The 18,573-nt window shown below is 38.9% G+C and overlaps 1 protein-coding gene across 4 annotated transcripts in view; it reads right to left on the bottom strand.

Annotated features, from left to right (window-relative positions):
* The window catches only part of RIPK1 (receptor interacting serine/threonine kinase 1), a 1,251,693-nt gene that overhangs the window by 614,819 nt on the left and 618,301 nt on the right, over positions 1 to 18,573 (bottom strand). The window lies entirely within an intron of this gene.

Genomic DNA, 18,573 nt, shown 5'->3' with positions numbered 1-18,573 from the left:
TGAATTCCTCTTTGCCTTCAGAATGCAATTACTGGTGCCAGGCACTTTGTAAAGACCCTGGGCGCAGTAGATAAGCCAAAGGGTAGTGCAGAGAATTGGTAATGCATTGAGCCAGCTATGAATCTGCAAGATTGTCTGATTGGGACATGCAGGTATGCCTCTTTTAGGTCCAAAGTTACGAGCCAAGCCTTTTTGCCCAGCATGGGCAGTAGCTGTTGTAGAGTCAACATCTTGAATTTTGGAACTTCCAGAAACGTATTTAGTATAGACAGGTCCAGTATTGGCCTCCAGGTTCTGTCCTTCCTGGGTACTGGGAAAAGTCTGGAGTAAAATCCTTGCCCCTGCTCTTGTGGTACTTGCTGAATGGCCCTCATGTCCATGAGGGCTGTAATTAGTTTTTGCACCTCTGCCTATTGATTGTGTGGCAGGTCTGGCATACCTTTTGACCTTGGTAGTGTGTGAAAATGGAACCTGTAGCCTTGGGACACTATGTTCAGGACCCATTGGTCTTGGGTAATCATTTGCCAATTTGGTGAAAAAAGTGCTAGTTTTACCCCTAAGGGGGCTGCCAACAGAAAAGGGGTTGGGTCTGGCAGAGAAAGTCATTGGGACAGTTTCCTGTAAGGTTGTGATTTGTCTTCTCCACTTTTGGAGGTAGGAGCACCCCATTGTTTAGGCCTGTATGAGCCTTGGGGCTGAGATCTGCCTCTGGAACACCTGTATCTGCCTCTTTGTGGTCTGTCTGACACTGGAAAGGACCAATATTTAGAAGGCCAGTTCCTGCTAAACCTGGGTGGCTGTACCTGTAAGAAATCCTTGACTGTCTGCATGGATTTTGCTTTATCTCGATTTTTTTCAAAACCTCTTCTGCTTTAGTACCAAACAAAGTATCATGCTGTAATGGTGCATCTAATAATTTTGCTTTAACATGATCAGGCAGATTCTGTTCCTTTAACCAAGCATGCCTTCTAATAACAGAACCTGTGAGAGCGGCCCTGCACGAGGCCTCCAGTGAATCATAACCACATTGCAAAGTATGCTTTCCCACTTGTTCAGCTGCATGCAATAATCCTGCAATTCCTTGTTCTCGGAACATTCAGTATTTGTCAACAATTTCTGTTTAAGCAGTGACATTAAATATTGCTGATATTTAAGCATATGAAACTGACAATTTAAAGCCCTTACAGCCAAGGTAGCAGAAGTGTATACTTTTTTCCCTCATATGTCTAGAGCCCTAGAATCCCTATCAGATGGGACAGGGTTTTTTGCAGTGGAGGCTTTAACCCCTTTGGGATGCTGAGATATAGTTTCTGGATCAGCAGCATGGTTTTTATATAGGAATTGATGAGAATCCGGAACCCTGCAGTATTTGTCTGGCTTAGCAGGTGCAGGGGGTAAAGAGTCAGGGGACAGGCCGGACTCTGAAAAAACATTATCTACAATGTCTAAAACAGGTGGAATAGCAAGGGGTCTGTGCTGAGGAAGTAGCAGAAAGTCTCTGAGCCTTTTCTTAGATTCAGAATAATCTTGGCTCTCCTAGTGGAAATGCTCCCTCATGGTATGCAGGGTTTCCCCAAAAGAATAATCCTCAGGAGGAGAGGCTGAAGGAATGGATTCTTCAGCATCAGAGTCCTCATAGGGAAGCATGGAATAATCCTGTTCAGAAGAAGAATCAGAGGAAATAGAAACCTGATCAGAAGAATAATACTCTGTCTCTTGCCTAGGCCTCATCAGGTGGGGGGTGGGAGCCCCTGATCAAAGTAATTAGGTCTTCTGCCATTTTGAGCATCTGTTTTTTAGGCATGGTAGACTGAGTAGGATAATGCTGTGCTTGTTTCTTTGTCTTTAGAGCTGCTTTAGTCTTTGAAGCTGAAGATGGCTTAATATATAGTTGTGTAGGTGTGAAGACACCCTCAGAAGCCGATGCCTGCTCAGCGGCTCCGGACCCATCTGAGGGAATGATTTCCAAGTGTCTAATACCTTGAGTATCCAGAGGCCCAGTCGGTTCCATGTGGGAGTCGGAAGTGGCTTGTGGCTTTGAGGTAGCAGGTGCCACGGGCTGCAAAAGCGCCTCACTGAGAACCGGCGAACCAGCAACTGGCCTAGCAGAGGCCTCGTCATCGGTTTTGGACCTCGGATGCCTATCCTTTTCCTTGTCCTTGCATATTTTTTGTAAACTCCGGTCGTCAGTTGTTCCGACGGCATTATATAATTAAATTTTCGGTCAAAGTAATGAAATGCAAAATCGAACCGACCCTTAATAGTGTGTTGGTTAAATCTAGCACAAAACCGACAGCTAGCAACGTTGTGATCAGGGCCTAGGCAAGGAATACAGTAAGAGTGAAAATCCTTATGAGGTATTTGCTTCCCACAAGAAATACAATTGTTAACTTTTTCTGACATCGGTCTGGAGCAAGAAAAAAGTTTCCCCAACGGGGTACTTAGCTTTAATGAAGACTTCGGTTCTGAAATTCGGATTTGAAAATCTCAGGAGTCGGCCGACCGGCACTTGCGAACTGCTTTTGCTTCGGGCACCGCGCGGCAAGAAAGACTGAAGAAAATGGCGTCGGCTGCATCTTTTATACCCCTGGCGCACTGACGTCAGGGAAGAGGCGACAGCAACTGACGCCGGACCTAGACTTTGGAATTTTGGCCTACTGAGGGTAGCCTGCCAGCAGGATAACCGAAGAGTAATGACTGCAACAGTGAAACACGATGAACATCTGAGTAGGTCTGAAAACACCCTCAGAAGCCGATGCCTGCTCAGCGGCTCCGGACCCATCTGAGGGAATAGTCTCTGAAGGTCCATTACCCTGAGCTTCCAGCGGCTTAGTCGACTCCACGTGGGAGTCGGTAGCGACCTGCGGCTCTAAAGTGGCGGGCATCAGGGTCTGCGAAGGCACCTCACTGAGAACCGATGAACCGGCGACTGGCTTAGAAGAAGCCTCATCAACGGTTTTGGACCTTGGATGCCTGTCCTTTTCTTTTTTTTTTTGCGTTTCACGTGAAGTCTGGTAGTCGGATGGCTATCCGACGACATCGTATAATTAAATCTTCTGTCAAAATAATGTAATGCAAAATCGTACTGACGCTTAATAGTGCGTTGGTTAAATCTAGCACAAAACCGACAACTTGCAATGTCATGGTCAGGGCCTAGGCAAGGAATACAATAAGAATGAAAGTCCTTATGAGGTATTTGCTTCCCACAAGAAATACAATTAACTTTTTCTGACATCAGTCTGGAGCAAGAAAAAAGTTTCCACAACGGGGTACTTAGCTTTAAATGTAGACTTCGGATCTGAAATTCGAATACAAAAATCTCAGGAGTTGGCCGACCGGCACTTACGAACTGCTTATACTTCGGGCACCGCGCGGCAATAAAGACTGAAGAAAATGGTGTCGGCTGCATCTTTTATACCCCTGGCGCACTGACGTCAGGGAAGAGGCGATAGCAACCGACGCCGGACCAAGACTTTGGAATTCAGGCCGACTGAGGGTAGCCTGCCAGCAGGATAACCCAAGTGTAATGACTGCAACAGTGAAACACGAAGAACATCAAGGGAAGGGCTCTCATGAATGCAAACATGCCAGTATCTGTGGCAGTCACTCCCAGAGACCATCAACACAGTGCATATCCTCTTATTCACAGTTCTACGAGAGGGTCAGAGCTGTGCCTTTTGGTTCATGTCCCGGAGATACAAATGACTGTCCAAATAATGTGCTAATCCATTGCTTAATGTCACACTTGCACCACCTTTACACAAAGTAGGCATGAATGCATATTACCTTGCATGTCCAAATACCACAACACAACTTGCCTAAGTGAGGCAGAAAGGGATCTGGTTTCAAGTCCCCTTCCAGAGATTTCAGAATTAGAAACAATTTTCTTTAGTTCCTGCTGGTTGATGTTAAGCCCCAATTCCCTGGGTGCTCCAGTCCACCTAAGCAAGGGAACAGCCCGACTCACAAGCAAAGTATCTTTCATAAAGGCACACAGGTTCTGTGCAGGAAGGAAAAGCCAACACTGAAAAAAGTGGGGATTATCTGCAACTCTACAGCACAATGGTAAGACGGTAACAAAAGGTCTGTGAGGGTGTGATAACCTTATGGCCAATAAATTCTCACAGAGCAATGCTGTCCATTAACCATAAAATTAGATGGAAATGTGAAGAATATGACCCCCATTAATGACCCAGAAGTGCAGGACAGTGAAAGTGTGGGTCCCCTCCAATGCAACCTCACCTAGGCTGCCTGGGATATGACTTACTGTGCCTCTTCTATAGGCAGGAATAAGTGACACCAAAGACTGTGCAGCACTGCCACAAAGAAAACAACTCTAAACTGAGACCGCAGAGAACTTTTGCAAGTTTAGTTTGATTCCCTGAACACAAAAGTATGGAATTCCTCAAGCTGAGGCCAGTGCAATGGAACCATTTGTAATGTCTACCAGCAATCAGTTATCCTGGTAAGGGAAAATAAGGAGTTCCTTTTCTTAATGCTTCTGGCACAGTGTTGATAAACAATGTATAGAGCAGAGACCAAATGGCTAAACTTTACTTTGAAAATAACTTTCACACAAAAAGGATCAAATGAACTTCTAACTGATCTCAGGCACCAATGTATCAGAAGGTGTGCAACATATTCAACAACAACATCCAGATAATTGTTTATTTAGGTCATGGCTTCCTGAACAGCCAGTATATAGAATCTGTAGTACAGTACATGCTTATTGCAGTCACTGAGGCTCATGTTGGGACTTCCTATGAGAGTGCATTTTCCCTTGTCTGAAGGAATATGTATAAATCACCTTCTGTAAACTGCAGTCAGGGATCACTACTGGAGATATTTAGAAAAAAGTTAGGACTCATCAGTCAATGAGGGAGAAACATGTTGTATGTCTTCAGATCTGCATACAATTTGCATTCAATATAGACACATTTGCTTGGAAACAGAAAAGTATCATCTCTAGAAAAATACTACAACTGGAACCACTGGAAAGCCTTTCACCTCAAGAAAATGTAGTAGAAAATCAGACATTCTGGATCCAGAAATGTACATATTCCTCACTGTGAGTGAATTAATTGAAGAGCACGAAGATGTTCAGTTTTCTACATTTCTAAATGGCTCTGGGGAAGAAGACAAAGGTGTCTAACTCTCTTATTTTTCTTAAGAAAAGTGAAAATAGCATATCAGAAAAGTTTAGGAATTACTGTGAACCACAAAAATGCTCTGTACAACCGTACAAAGTCACAAAGAGACTACCAAATATATCACCAAGCCAAATAGTGTATAGTCAAATACAAATTAATTTGAAGAGTTGTATGATTCATTAAAAGTGAAATAATAGTACGCAATATAAGAAACAATGAAATGGTGCGTTTGCTATTAAGAGAAATAGACCCAACTTAGCAAGAACTGTGGATGTGTGCACAGCATGTGAAATTATAATCACACTGCTAAAATAATTAAAAGTTAAAACAGATGTAATTAAATGTAAAAAGACACAAATGAGAAATAAAGTTAGAATGCTTTGCAAAATGGACATGAAAAGGGCAACCATGTCACAATGCACTGTGACAGTAAACAGTACAGAACTCCTCAGCATTTACCGTTTTTGAGGTCCAAATAACGGGGTGCCACGAATTCCTGAGTGGCCCCCTTTATTCCCGAATTTAGTATCTTTTTTTTTTTTTTTAATTATTTTTTGGTGACTTTTTTGCGACATCGCACACAAAGGTGTGTGTACAGTGATGTCAGCTTTGTGAGCAGCCTGTCAGAATTCGGCTGAGGGCTCAGGGGTGTGACTACTGACTGAATGTACTGTACTTTGGTTATGTTTTTATGGTCAGCAGCATGTAAGAGTCTCATGCGTTCTGCACTGCAAAAACAGTTAAGCTTTTTCTTCCTTCCAGACCAGTTTAGAGAGGGGACTGGACTACCACTTGGAATTCTTTAGCAGGCCGGGAACTTCGGGAAGGGTGCAGGCGGGCAGCATAGCAGCAGCAGTGAATGGTTTTAATAAATTAATATTTAAGTTAAGGAAGCTGCCGACTAATCCAAAGTACTTTTAAGAATAGGGTATGTATCTGAACTTTAATTTCTATCTATAGTATACCCACACACATGTGTGACTAAATGTGCCTTGTGAGTGAGAAGACTGCGAATTTAATCATAATTTAAGTGCAATGATTTTGAGAGCTAACAGTCTGAGAAGTATGCCTCCCATATTTGAATATGTAAAATAATGTGAATATGTTTAACATCCCTGTAAAGATGGATTTTCATTTACACTAGTGACTTTTGCAGTTGTCAGCAGAATGGCTTAGAGTTTTAGTAGTGAAGCAACAGGGCCACCTCTTCATAATGCATTTTTACGATGACTGCACTAACCAAAGTATTGCTACGAACCTCTATTTCTAGCATTTTTTTTCCAGTACGAGTTGTATGTAGGTGGACTCTATTAAGTTAAAGGGGATAAATAACCCTGAAATGGTTAACTGTTCATGTAACATTTTAACATTTATACACTGACCTTTTAATTTAAAAACTGCACAAGCATTCATTTCAGCTGGATTATATACACAAGATTTCAGAACAATTGAAAATGCCAAATCCTGCCCATCTTTTTAGTCAGGTCCCTGTAGAAGAGGATTTTATTGTTATACAGACTGCTGCCTGTTGACCTGAAAGCTCTAGGTAATCTTTATGTAAAGGATGAATTCAAAAGAAACAAAACTGCTACCCATCAACACATTACGGTCGCATGGGAGGTAATATTAACCTTAATAGACACATTCATCTTGCACTTACTGCTTCACTGTTAAGTCCTCACATCTCGCACACATTTGGAAAATGAAAGCAGCTGTGTGATTCAAAATTATTTAACTTGGAGCAGTTGTCTTATTTCGTGGTTTGTAAGAAGTTAGGTACACCCATCATGCACCACCACCATAGGGTGGCAAACTGTCTTTACTTGAGGCTAATGAAAGTAATGACATCAAGAAAATTCGTGCCCGTCTTTCTGACCCTATGTCATTAGCAAAAGGTTGCAGGTTTTACTTCACCCTGCCTCCCCTTTAAATTTAAATTCAGAGGAGCAAAACATATTTTTATAAACTTTCACATGTCCTGTTGAGTAGCCCTCATACTAGATACTGGTTTCCATTTTTATATCGGGAGAGATTAACTTTGAGATTTTACCTTCCAGTTGCTGAAGCAAATATAATTACCATATTTTACTAAAGTTATTCATTGAATTATTAACCTAGGAAGGGAATTGTAGTCTGGTTTATAGTTTAGGATCACGCAGTATGTACTTGTAGACTATATGACCCAGACTATAAAATCATCAAGTACATTTTGTAATTCCATCAAAACTGCTGGCTTTCCTTGTATGCCTTGTCTCTCCATTCCAGTAGTTAGCAAAGTGAGCAGCGAAGGCAGACCCCTTTCCTTTCTACAACTAAAAAGAAGCAGGATATAACTTTCTCTGTTCTCCTTCAAATGAGTGTATAAAGTTTAGGCAATGAAGCTCAACAGTTAGTCTCATTTAATGGATTAGTGAATTGTAGGTATCCCTCTTCTGACAAAATGATGAAATGGAGCATAATGAGAGAATTTTTTAATCTTTGTTTTCGAGCAGTCGAACTTAATTTGAAGCTGAGATAAGTTTCCCAGCCAGGATTCAGAATCCCATTCCTTTCTCAGACCCAGACCCAGGGGTATCGATTAGGACAACCATCACAGCCAGGTAAGTTGACTCACAGTCACATAAGGTTATTTCCTCTTGTTACTGGCATGTGTTATACAGTTCTACTTATGTGAGATACTGGTATGTTATGAATTAAAGTGGACATTGTATCTTTATCACAGTATGGGCTATACAGCACAGGTGGAGGAGAATGAGAAAATGTATCTGCAGTCACAGTTTGACTTCTGGCTCCTCCAGGTGAAAGAATTAAAAAAAAATGTGACTACTAGATTCAGTAACATAGCTCAGTCTGTCACTGTTTGCAATTGTCCCTACAGAACAGTGCATTTAAAAAGAGACCAGAAGGCTTAGTGGTTAAGGTCTTTGCTTCCCATGCACAAGGTACAAGGCTCAATCTTGTACTCCGACCAATGGCTGCTTGGAGTTTGCATGTTCTCCCTGTGTCTCCATGGGGTTTCTCCTATGTCCAAAAAAACATGCTGAGTGTTTCCATCTCAGACTCACCAATGAATGGAGCTGTTGGCAGCAGCACAGACTCTACATGGTGCCCTATAAGGGGAAGACTTGTACAGATCAACTGCTTTGGGCATCTACTGTGGTGCGCAGTATCCTCAAGATAGGAGAACACGGATCACAGATTGCACGCCGTGGCAGAGCTAGCCTCTTGATGGTGTAAAATATGGCTCTAGGTGATTTGTTAATGTTGACTAATGTCGCCAAACAGTGTATTTAAAAATAACATAAATATCAATTGCCTAAGTAATGACCTTTCAAGTACCCCTGTCTCTTTTTTTTTCTTAGTTTATCTTCAAGCTGAAAATTCAACTGCTTTGGTGGTCAGTGGGTTGGGAAAGGGAAGTGAGAACATGGAGCAGAACACCCAACAGCACCTCATTTGTTGTCTGTCATGCCAAGGTTGTTTTTTATGCCCTGAGTGGAGCAGCTGGCATTACATGCATCACTGCATGTACCCTCGGTTAGCTTTACCTCCATGCTGAATTCAATGTCACTTTCGCCACATAATTACATCAGTTGTGTCAGATCACAGGGAGAAACCCCACCATTCCTGAATGGGTAAGCCAACAGATGCACCTTCTCCACCCCCTCCCACCCTGATCCTATACCACCCATGTCAGTTATTGAACTTAGATCATCTGGGTCACATACAGGGATTTATCTCTGTATGGCATAGAGTCAGGAGATTTCCCTCACTGAGTAAGTGGAAAACCAACACCATTCTATAAGCACTGTCAATGCTCTGTTCTTCAGACAGTTGTTGAACTAGCTTGGTTCCGAGTTACCCCAGTCACAGACTTTGTATTCACAAAGAAGTAATATGTAATTTGCTGAATCAAATGTTTTTGAGTGGTTTTATGAAAACAATTTTGTTGACTCTCCTTTATTTGCAGTTTTGACAACAGTGTCAGTTAATGACAGCACAACTCTGCAGGTAGCATGTCCTTTTCTAAATCCATGCTGCTGATTACAGCAATGTGATTTTAATTTCTATACAAACAGCTTTTTTCTATAATTTTGTAAAGTGTGTAAAGTAGTGAGATGGCTATGAAAAATGAGTAATTATTGCATGACTATTTTGTTAAAGAAAGTAGTTTTATACAAGTTCAGATGTTAATATAAATCAGTTTTGTTCTGAATCTATTTTATTTATATTAATGTTGAAGGCTGAAGAGCAGTTAATTTTATTTTTATAAAAAGAAAATTGTTATTTTAGTTTTGCACAAGTTCAAAGTTTGAATCAAGTTCAACTGTTAATATAAATAAAACACTATGCTTTGTGTTTCATGATCATATTTTGTCTGTTCTTCAGTTTGAGTTTAAAAGTTGGTATCCCACAATCCCATTGGAGTGGGTGGGGTTACATAACTATGCATGCAAATTTTATGTTAACGAGTGTACAGCTTTGTACCTATTTTTCATGGACCTTTGTCCAGATTTTTGATGTTTCCAGGATGAGACGTATACAGTAAAGAGAAGCAGAAGAATAAACGTGTGTGATAGAAATCCAAGCTTCATATAGTTGATGCAGTTATAAGCAAAACAGGTATACCAGTCCTGTTTTTAATTGATCTTGGAGGATCAGTACCAGAGATGACAACTTTTTAAAGATCCTTGTAAGTAAAACAAGTGTGTTTGAAATAATTTTATTGTTGAACAGAAACATAAAAAAAAAATTAATGGTATTACTGAAGTGAAAATAAATAATACAGTAAAATCTGAACATGTCTCTAGTGCATTGAGAAAACAATCTACTATTGGCAAGAAATGGCAATAATTGATGCCCAAACAGGGCCAGTGTTAGCATTTTGGCGGCACCCAGCAAATGTCAAGTTGGGGCCCCCTGGCCACTTCCAGTCTAAGTATCACCCTGTCACTGCCACCCCTTCCTTTTAGTTCATGCTGCAGGCTTTAGGAGTAGCACACACAGACTGATCTGTAGCTACAATCATGTTACTACAACAGGCCTACATACTACATACTACACTATGCTGACCCATCTCACAAAGGGACATTTATAGTTACTGGCATTTAGGTGTAACAATGATACATTACAACAACTCTATATACGGGGCTGAACTAATGTGCAATGGCACCCCAGGCACTGCTTACTGTTTCAGCCCCTGCAAAAAAAAAAAACATCCAGAGCTCCCCTCTGTTTCCCCCATGGCGGGCTTCCCACATTATGCACACTACTTTTTTTTCTTCCATTTCTCACATTATATCTTTTTTTTTCAGCTTTTCCAAGAAGCTGTAACTTTATATATGCTCTAAAGTTTTTTTTTCTTTTTACCCAATGATGGCTTGAATAGAAATTATGATTAAGGAAAGAAATTCAATGTTGTTGTTCAGCTTTAGTTTTCCTTGCATCTTTTCAATATATTTTCTTGACCAAACAACACAGTAATAACCATTTAGGAAATAACTCAATTAAACCAGTGCCCCCAGAAACCAAAGGGGTTGTAGATGCTCTGGGTTGCATTTTAAAGCATTTCCCAACCTTTTAATCCAAAAGTGGTCTAAACAAAAATCTCAAGTATGAAAAAGAATTTCAGTCTTATTTTTTTTCTTTCAGTGAAGACCTAAGTTATACCCAAGGCTTAAAATTTAAAGATGACAAAAACAGTAGCTCAAAATAAATTAGCAAGTCAATTGTTGTGAGGATACACAGATCCTGTATGGGAATACTGCCTGCCTCCCTAATCCCCCCAAAAAGACAGTCCCTGTCTATGCAACCCTCTGGTGTTAGATTGGGATGAAAGCAGAAGTTCAAATGGCCGCAGTCGTGTATTTCAAGTGACTGCTGAAATATATATATATACATACATACATACATAGTGTCCCTACTTACTCCTCAATCCTAACCCCCAAAGGCAACCAGCTGTATATGTGCCTGATGTTTGATTGTGAGGAAAGTGAAAATAAATAATGATTGCAATAATGTATTCTACTTTGCTGCTACCAGGCAGTACACTGCCCCTACAGGAGCTAAAGTAACTTTCTTAGTATGCCTCTGAGGTCTGTTAGAAAAGTAAAGGAAAGGATGACTACACAATTCCCAGCCCCCACATAACCTATGGTAAATTTCTGTACACAAACATCTGAGCAGGGATGTTTTAGAATGTTTGTGGTTGAGGGCAGAGGCCATTATCAGTTTTATCCTAACAGGGTCATATCAACTCCATTCAGGCTAAAGAGTGCAATCATAAAATGAAAGCATTTTTTCCCTCATTTTTCCTCAACCAAAAACAGCTTTTTTGGTGTCCCCACAGTCGAGGATGATTAAGGGAGGCCCCTGTATCCATTTACCTTGTATCCATTTATACAGTCTGGGGAGTGGGGGGAAACCAGATTCCTATAATATCGAAGTGTCTGAATGTTCTGTGACATATTTTAAGCCTTATGTTTGAAATATAATCACTTGTTAGCTACATTTTTTATTGAAACCCAGAAGAATAACATGTCTGTCCCGGCATTACTGGTTGTATGCATTGATAAAAATAAGTGAGATTTTTACACACACACACACACACACACACACACACACACACACACACACACACACACACACACACACACACCACAGCAATACTAATTTTGTACTTATTTCAGCAAATACATTGTACAACACTAGTACTGCTACACAAGATCAGTGACGGCTGTTTTGCAGTCATCAAACAGCAGCAGAAATAAGTCATTTTTATTTACCTCACTGTGTAGTAAATTAATACCTATCACTATCCCTGACTTCACAGATATTCCTGATTTTGTCTCATAATTTTTCTCTGTCACAATAAATCCAGTCATCAGAGTTTTATACTTATTGTCTAAAAATGCATGTTGATGCAAAATGTGTTAGTCGAGTAACTTTTAAGTGAATTAGAGTAATATTTAAAATGTGTTCCTCATTTTAAGACTTTATTATGCTATCATTTTTATCACAGAACAGAATTCTTCAGCAAAGACGTTGAGAGTTATAGTATCAGTTGTTTCACCAGTATGTATAAAAACCCTGAAAAAGAAACCATCCCTGAAGAGTAGAAGCATCAGCTCTTCTTAAACTCCAAGGTTTGCACTGAGAACGGTCACCCTGGATTGCTGATCTCTCTAGTGCTTACTTTGCTTATGTTCACTACAGCTTTGCCCTCGCAGGGTCATATCACAGTCCTGTTCAGGTTAAAGGATGTAATCGAAAATGAATACATTTTTTTCTCCTCATTTTCCCCCAACCAACAGCAGCTTTTGTGGGGCCCCCATGCAGCCAATGATGATTAAGGGGCCCCCTGCAACCACAGCTATTGCAGGTACCTAAAGCTGGCTATGTTCATTTTAGTGAAGGGGATGTCCACCAACAGGGCTTAACTAGGCCAGGGGCATTCTGTCATTGGCAAAATATTTAATGAAACTCTAAAGCTTCTTACTTGACAAAATATTGTTATTGTAACTAAAGATGTTTGAATTTTGAAGGAGATAATAAATAAGAGTTCTTGTTACTTACCTGCTTTATTAAGTATTCACGTTTGCTGCACTAGCTTTTGCTGGTTTGGCAGACATGTTACCAAATAACAAGATAACATAACTTGCAGTGGTTGGGGGCCCCCAGCGATCGCAGTGTTCGCTGGTTCCTATAGGCGATGTGTACACAAAATAGTTCATTCAAATTACAGACAAGTAAACAGTTGAAGGTGCACACATTTAGTTCTCAGGTAACACACAGCCATTTCACTTTGCCAATCATAACAGCAATTTTCTGTACAAAGAATGCATTAAAAGAAACTGTAGCTTCATGTTTTGATTATTGTCTCCATCAACTGCAACCCTTACCTTAATAGCTACTCTTACTAAATATCAGGGCATCACAAAACATTACTACAAACCCCAGTAAAGAAACAAAATGTAGGGTAATCCAGAACTAGCTCCACATTTACTTAATCAATCATTCTACAATCACATAACTGCTCATATATTTGGCTATCTCCATGAGATATGAATGTGATACGAAAGGCTTTTACCTTGAGTGAATCATAGACTGACTTCTGCCTCAGTTTAGAGAACTGAGTGAAAGGGTTAATTTAGTTATTCTTTATTTTTCTATGAAACAGAACTATTTTAAAACATGTTCATCATCTAGTCTATGTGACTAAAAGGCACTGGTTTACTACATTTTTTTACATTTCTAGGACTTTGGCAAGACACCTCTCTATTAGTCTACATGACTAAAAGACACCGGTTTATTACATTCTTTCATATTTCTAGAAGTCTGATAAGGTACTTTGTTACATTGTTTTATATTTTTCTCAAGTGAACTTGCAGAGTCATAGGTGTTTGCAAGCTTGGCTGAACATTCTGGGATGGGTGGCCAACATCTCTGGTCTGTTCTGGAAAGTCTTTGTTAATCCCTAAAGATCAAGTTCCCAGGAAAACTGGTAAACAGCTAGGGTATAAAAACTGGGACACTATCAGTTGGTTGAAGCCTCACCTGTTGAGTGGACACACTGCGCAGGACTTTCCCAATAGAGTCTCCTACCTGACTGCGATGGGGCTTCCCGGTCGAAGTGTGGGCTAGGATGAATCCTCTTACTTTATCGGTGATGTATTAACTTTACTTCCTTTCCCTTTTCCTCTTTTTGATATTAATACTAATGCTTGCCTGACATGGAAGTATAGCTGGTTTGATATTAATACTAATGCTTGCCTGACATGGAAGTATAGCTGGTTTGATATTAATACTAATGCTTGCCTGACATGGAAGTATAGCTGGTTTGATATTAATACTAATGCTTGCCTGACATGGAAGTATAGCTGGTTTGATATTAATACTAATGCTTGCCTGACATGGAAGTATAGCTGGTTTGATATTAATACTAATGCTTGCCTGATATGGAAGTATAGCTGGTTTGATATTAATAATAATGCTTGCCTGACATAGAAGTATATCTGGTTTGATATTAATATTAATGCTTGCCTGACATGGAAGTATAGCTGGTTTGATATTAATATTAATGCTTGCCTGACATGGAAGTATAGCTGGTTTGATAATAATATTAATGCTTGCTTAACTTAGAAGTACAACTGGTGTGATATTACTATTAATGCTTGTCTGATACAGAAGTGTAACAGTGTATTGTCTAATAAAGTTTGTTCACTGTAGTGAAAATTCTTTGTCTTGATCATTTGGGTCTTGCTAAGAAATTGTGTTTAGGCAATACACCCCATTACTACCAAATCAATGGCATGAAATCATACTACTACATAAAACAAAATATCTTCTTCTGATATCACACTTACCCATATTCATTAATCTCCTTTTATATGGTACTATTAAACTCAATCTAGGTCAACAATGACATATCACCAAATACTCAAAGCAAGGCTTATTTATATAAATGTTAGAAGCATAAGCAACAAAATCTGATATTTTCATGAATGGATAGAAAATCCGACTTAAATGAAATGTCACTGATTATGAAATTGCTCCCCCTGGATATAATGTATTACATTAAATGGCCGTTCCAAAAAAGTAGGTGGGAGGACAGTCCATCTACTAAAACAACATCCAAGTTAGCAACCAATATTAGTCTATCCCACAATTTGACAAATCAGTACTACTTGCAGCTATTAAAGTAAATAAATACAAAAAATATAATACTTCCTGCTAGCAGATATATCCCCCCAACAACAAAACAAATATCACTACATTAGAGAATCGACTGCCATGGTTAACATCAAACCTAAAGCAAGAGATGCTCACAGATGGAGAATTTAACATGACTCCAGCTCAAAAAAAATATATATAAATATAACAAAAATGTTCAGCCTGCACCAGCAAATTTTGCAGACTACTCAAAAAATAAGGCATTCCAGGTTAGATATTAAAAAATGAACTTGACAAAATCAGCAAATGAAATAGGATTCTATAAATGACCATAGCCATACCTGCACAGTTTGGGAAAAACACAAAAATGCAAACATTGCATGCTGCAGTACCATTAGATGCACGTGCATGCGCACACACACACACACACACACACACACACACACACACACACACACACACACACACACAAAGAATCCACATTCATCTCCTTCCTTAAATAATGCAACTGGTTTCCATTACAAAGTCTTTTTAGATGAAGCTGCAGCTTACTTTACTTAAGTATTCTTAAACATCCTAAACTATCTAGCCCCTCTTTGAAGAAAAACAAAGCAAATATTACAGCAGTTCCACAATTAACTAATGATAATAATATACAACAAATATCTCTTATAGAGATAAATCATGGAAAAATAAAAAAAGACAAACCACAGTAATGCTACAAAAAATACAAGACCCTTAGATGTATGTTAAAATAAATACATACAGATAAGAAAACACACTTCTCACAATCTCACAATTATAAACATCCTACAGATCAAATTTTAAACAACTTTGGCACTGTGCCAATAACTTGACCAACCTAGGTAAGCAAGCAAGCACAACCAAATCCAATACCAGAAGACATACCTTGCAACATTGTATGTAAAATAAGCTATCACTTCATAGAATTTACTTTTACAGTTATAACAACATTCATACTCCTGAAGTGCCCTACCTGCAAACAATCGGCATTAAAAAAAAAACTATTAAAACAAATAAAACCTTTCACAAGATAATCTTCCTGGAGAATATATGAAAATATCAGCAGATAACATCACTTATTCCACAGCAATACTCATTAATGGATCATAACTGAAAAACAAGCACCTAAAATGTGGAAAATGTCCTACAATAGCCCATTAAATGAACGAGGAACAAAGTGGACGTATCAGATTATAGACCAATTATTAGTTTATCATTACTCTCTCATTTTTTGGAAAAATGCACGTATTATAGGCAAATTCTACAGCACCTGAAAACAATTTAATATCACCCACACAACATGTGTTTTTTGCCCAGGGCATAGTACAGTACACTTTACTCACTTTCTCAGACATGATTTATCACCAAACAAACCAAAAACCAGATTGGTGCTTTTATCTTTCCAGACTTATACTGTCTCTGATCATTTACTGACAAGAGTGAAGTACACCTGATATCAGATACAAACCTATATCTTGGTTGGTTTAATAGTTACCTTTAAGATACATACTAATGTGCATGGACAGTTATTCCTCATTCTTACCTGTCAAAGAAAGTGTTCCACAAGGATCTATAGTTAGCCCTCTCCTGTTTAATATTTTACAAAAACGTAGATGAACCATCATCAATACAATATGCAGATGATTCTACAATCATTTCCTTGGCTAAAACCTTGCCCCAATTTCAGCTCATCACACAATATGTTCTTCGTAACACAGAAAAACAGATGGAACAGTCAAACCCTCTACTAAATGCTATAAAATCACCCTAATGCTATTTGACCAGAACAATCTGAATACATAGCATACAGACTTCAGCGTTACCTCAATATACAATATGTTCATAAAACAAGTCTCCCAAATAAAAATGTATTAGGTGTAATCATCAACAGTAATTTAACCTTCAAACAGTACACAGGTTATATTATATCCAAAACAAACAAACAAACAAGCTAGAACAGGGAAGACACCTGAATCATGTTTAAGACAGCAAGTAATGGCTGCAACTGGCTCTGCTTTACTAATCTTTAGTCTGCTATACACTACATCACAACTAAACATAAAAAAATCTGACATGCTGAAACTGGAACAAGCATACAATAAAGCAGCACAATTTGTTATTAATGTCCAAAACACAGCACATCATTAAAGTCACCATAGGAAAACTAAGTTGGCTAAAAGTACAAAAGTACTAAATTTTATCTCAGCTCAAAACAACTAGCAACAATATTCCAAAAAATAAATGCTGCCCTTTAAAAAACCTGGTTCAAGGGTACAAATCGATTAGATCACTAAGATCTACAAATCAAAATCAACTACTAATTACAAAATAGAAAAAACATGGGGACTGTGTGTTCTGCATTTATTGCCAAATTATGGACTATTATGCCAAGGAAATAAAATCTTAATACAATAATATAAACCTTTCCAAGGACAGCTACAAGAGTACCAAACATACTTAAGGAACTATGTCTGGATTAAATGGAATTGCATATCAATCATTAATACTCTTTTCAATATCCCTTTCCTATCATGCACAAGAACACCATAACCAGCAGTATTTATCCTACTGAAAATTTTGTCCTAAAAATAGTTACAGTATCACCACTTTTTTCTTAATTTCCAAGCTTCTTTCAGACATTACCTCTTCTGAAAAATAGTTAACTCTTTCCTCACCACTTTTCCTTTTAATTAAAATGCATCTCTCATCTCTCTCACGTTGCCTGCTAAGGAGTACTTCATCAATTTCAGCATCAGCAGCTGCCACCTATAAACTCACTCAGTCTTCAATACACTAACTCATATTTCTTTCCTCTGATAATGCTTGTAATAATTTTAAAATTGTCTGCTGCTTTCTTATCTCCTTCTTAGTCATCACTTTCATTAAACATCTCCAAACAAAGTTACACCAATATGCAATACTGTAATATTATTCAAAACTAAAGCTTTTTGATAATATAGCTTTTATTAGTTACTGTATCATGGCATATTGCAGATAAACCTATACTAACATTTAGTGTACTATTCTAAACCAATGTTATGTTAGTATTTACTAGTCCATCCAGTCATCCACAACCCTTTTTTTCCCATGTTTGCATAAGGTTGGGGTGTCACTTCAAATAGTGACAATCATCTAGAGCCAAGGTTTACACCACCAGGTGGCTAGCCTTGCCGCAGTTATTACTAACCATGTAACAATTGTTGCACTAGTATACTATTTAGGCATCTATGTCATATATTATGTTATGCATTACATTAGGCATTTCTATGTAACACATTGCAAAATGGAGCTGTTCTCCCTGTAGGCCTCCACTGAAAGGGGCTCTTAGCAGCCCAGCTGAATCATCCTGGTTAACAAACAAACAAACTAAATAAGATATTTCCAATGTGTGGGGTTTAGAAAGTACTGAACAAATAGCTGTGCACACTAACTAAGATTCTTCTAATGCAAGGGGCTTAGAATGTACTAAAAGAGAGCTGTATGTGCACTGCTAATATATTCTGGGCACAAGGAAGAGACCCTGGTTCAAAAGCTACAGTAATGTCTTTCGGCTTTTCCTGGTTAGGGGTCACCACAGCGGAACTCTGGTCCGCTAATGATGGTCAGTGGATTTTTACGGTGCCGAGTTGCCAGCCCAACGTCCAACCTTCAAAGAAGACATACCCACTCTCTCATACACCTACCTGCATGTCTTTATATGTCACTCGACCACAGGGAGGACATGCAG

Source organism: Protopterus annectens, chromosome 3.part0 (genome assembly GCF_019279795.1).
Source record: "Protopterus annectens isolate FY-2018-M chromosome 3.part0, PAN1.0, whole genome shotgun sequence".
NCBI lineage: Eukaryota > Metazoa > Chordata > Ceratodontiformes > Protopteridae > Protopterus > Protopterus annectens.
Note: the sequence above shows the minus strand (reverse complement) of the source record. Positions and strands in the feature narration are given on the sequence as shown.